We start from the raw sequence: 3,761 nt of genomic DNA, 5'->3' as shown, positions 1-3,761 counted from the left end.
ATCACATGCACTATTCTATGTTCATCCACCTTTATTTTTATACAGAAACCGAAGAAATCATGATTTATTTTCCTTTGCACTTTTAATAAATGCACATTCGTTCCCAAGATAGATCTTTTATTTATTTCAACGAGCATAAGAAAAGATGTCATGATCTCCTCCAATTAGTCCACAATCATTTTTCGATATGCACTATGGTGCTCCATGCTCTTCACAAGAGGACTATATAAACCTCAAAATGCCACACACATCGCTCAAAAGTTCAAGCTTCTTACTTTAGAGCGTTTGGAAGCATATGCATAGGCCTTCAAGGTGGGTCGCGAAGAGGAAGAAAGATATACTCTAAGAGCAATAGGAATGGAAACATGGAGGAAATATTGAGCTATACATCCACACCTCTGGAGCTGGGGCTCGATTTTTCTCAGTGGTTCCCAACGCCGCCTTCCTACTGTAGGTGCTCCTTCCTCTCCCACTTAGTTTACCACACACAATTATCTTAGTGATCAAATTAGGTTATGAGGCCGCCAGAGTGAGTTAGGAAAAGGAAGAAATGGGTATCTAAGAGCAGTGGCATTGGAACATGAAGCAAAACCCATAGTCTTGTTCCCTATATATTCCGGTGTCAAGATTTGTTATGGGGTTTTCGCAGTGCCTCCTATGCATAGTGTTCTTATGTGCTCCTTCCTCTTCCGTTTAGCTTGCATAACTGTTTAAGCAAATATTATGTACAAATAAATGATGAGGAACTAAAGGCGAATAAGGAAGAGGAAGAAAATGAGCACCTAAGAACATTGGGCATGGGAACATAAAGGAAAGCCTAGACTAGTGATACCTTCAACAATTGGGTGGCAATATCTATTTTCTGAGTTTTCCCAATGCATGTCATGCCTACTCTTCTTAGGCACGTTCCTTCCTCTTTCTTGACTTGCAAAAAAATCATTAACCAAGTCTGAACGTACATCTTAGTTCCTTAATGGTTCCGTATATTATGCTTGGTCCTACCATGTCAAATGCAATGGAAAGCTCCTATTGAACCAGGTAAGATGATGGTTACTATGACAAAGGCTGATGTACAATGATTTAACTTGATTTAAGCTAAGAACTACTAAGCACATACACGAACAATCTATGCCATGTGGATTCGCCAACAAATCATGTCGTGTGTAGGTTCCCCATCTCCATGAGTAGCAATTACAACTATTTTTTGGTATTTGGTGTTCCATATCCATAACTAAAGATATAAAACAATTTAGAACAAAACTAAAATCTACTTAGAGATAAAGTAAACAAGCACACATGAGAATATTCACCCCATGCTATAGGGGATCATTTATAGCCTTTTTTGAGGAGTAAGAGTGTCAAACCCAACGAGGAGCTAAAGGGAGAATTAATATTATCTCAAGTTCCATCGACCACCGATACAACTCTACGCACACCAATGTTTGCTTTACCTAGAACAAGAAATTAATTAAACTAGTTTGCGAGAATAAAACTAGAAGTGCTTTGCAAGAATAATAAAAGTTTATTGTTTTAGTAGAGAGCTTTTGTAGAACAATGAGAAAGGTTGTCCCTAGGTAATTGAATATGACATGTGTGATAATTATCATATACCTGAGCGAGACGCATAAGCTAACATACCTGCCTTACTTGGATCACATGCACTTATGATCGGAACTAGCAAGCACCCGCAACTATTAAAGATCATTAAGGTAAAACTCAACCATAGCCTTAAGTGTAAAGTTCTCTTTAATCCCATACTCAACAACCCACTTACCCGAGTTTGTGTTTCTGTCGCTCACACAACCCTGACAATAATCGTGAATGTATTGCAACACCCTACAATGGGAATCCCATAAGCTAGCGTGAAACGGCGGGCACCATAGGACAACACCATAATAATATACAACTCATATCAATCACACCATACGACAAGTAACCCGTAGGACAAAACGGATCTACTCAAACATCATAGGATGGCAACACATCATTAGATAATAATATGTAGCATAACCCACCATGTTCAAGTAGAGATTACAGCGGGCAGAGAGAGGTTACACCGCCGCATAGAGGGGGAGAGAGAGTTGGTGATGACGTTCAGCGAATTGTTGATGTAGATCGCGGTCACGATGGTTCGGCAGCACTCCGGCGCCACCGGGAGAGAGGGGGAGAGAGCCCATCCTTCTTATTCTTCCTTAGCCTCCCCCCTAGATGGGAGAAGGATTTCCTCCTCCGTTCCTTGGCCTCCCAGGCCCTCGAGGGGCGGGAGCCCCTCTAGATTGGATCTCTCTCTCTCTCTCCCTCTCTCTCCCTGTGTGTGTGTGTGTTTTCTGGTCGAACACCATATTTTAAATATCTGAAGATCCGTAACTCCGATCGAGCTAAAACTTTAACACGATTTATTTTTTCCGGATATAAGCTTCCTTGCACTCGAAGGATTGCTCCAGCCGACCTCCGAGCGAGCCACAAGTGCATCAGGCGCACCCTAAGGGCGGGGCGCCCCTTGAGCTTATGAAGCCCATGGCCCCTTGGCATTGATTCTTGCGGCAAATAATTTCATATAGTCCAACAAAAATATCTATAAAATTTTGTCACGTTTGGGCTTTGTTTGATATAGATTTTCAACGAAATACTAAAACATGCAAACGCAGGAACTGACACCGGGCACTAGATTAATATGTTAGTCCAAGAAAATCATATAAATTGTTAGCAAAAATATGTGGAAGTAGTAGGATAATGGCATGAAACAAACAAAAATTATAGATACGTCGGAGACATATCAATGCTCTAAGTCCATGCCTCGACGTCATGGTCAGATTTGCTACTGCAATGGTCATGGTATTTGGATCAGAGCACTTGAGATAATCAAATGCCACGGACACAGTAAGACTCATGGCACATGGAGAATCAACAAGGTTTACAGGTATGCTCGAATCCCTGGATTTCATGCACTGGAAATGAAAGACTTCCCATATGCTCAACAAGGACAATACTAGGGCCTTCATAAAAAGTCCATCATCACTCTTGAAGCAGTTGCATCATAATACCTTGGTCAGGGAGGAGTCCTAATTTGACTGGAGTTTGTTCTGGCGGATGTTATTTCCCTTGCCATTGATGCTATTTTTTTTCCATCTGTATATTTACCCCTTCCATTACATCGAAGCATGGTCACATTTGGAGAGTTAGAGATGGTGAGAAAAATAATAATTGGTTTGATGCATGCTTTGGTGCCCAATTCAGCTGACAGGAAAATAATCACCCTTGGTTACATAACATCTTGTCAAAGTTTAAGGACCTTATTGATCCGGTTTACGGGGCAGTGGGATGAGGAGTTGGTAACTCAAACTTTTTGGCAAATACAGTAGATGTCCAACGTATTTTGTCTATTCCTTTGCCTGCTCATGACATTGGACGATTTTGTGGCATGGAGTTTTAACAAAAGAAAATGGATTGCTCACATCATGTGGAGTGGAACCACCGACATGGCAAGAAACTGGGGCGTACAAATGGAATTGAGTCCATGTGTGAATGGAATTTGAGTCCATGTGTGAATGGAATTTGAGACAGATCGAGAGGCCATTCCCATCTCGCCCGCGCGGACTTGGCGCGCGCCTCCCTTCTTTCCCGCCCCGCAACCCTCCCCACCCCCAAAACCCTACCAACTCCTCCACTACCCCACCCCCACCAACCGCTCGCCATGGCGCCGCCGCCGCCTCGCCGCTCTGCTCCCATGTTCCCCGGTAAGCATCGCGGCACCTCCTCTC

General features: G+C 42.6%; 1 pseudogene; it reads left to right on the top strand.

Annotated features, from left to right (window-relative positions):
- Positions 1 to 3,161: 3,161 nt before the first annotated feature.
- The window catches only part of LOC123080536 (ankyrin repeat domain-containing protein 50-like), a 7,479-nt pseudogene continuing 6,879 nt past the window's right edge, over positions 3,162 to 3,761 (top strand).

This window comes from Triticum aestivum, chromosome 3D, assembly GCF_018294505.1.
Source record: "Triticum aestivum cultivar Chinese Spring chromosome 3D, IWGSC CS RefSeq v2.1, whole genome shotgun sequence".
Lineage (NCBI taxonomy): Eukaryota > Viridiplantae > Streptophyta > Magnoliopsida > Poales > Poaceae > Triticum > Triticum aestivum.
The sequence above is the reverse complement of the archived record's forward strand: the minus strand, read 5'-3'. Positions and strand labels throughout refer to the sequence as shown.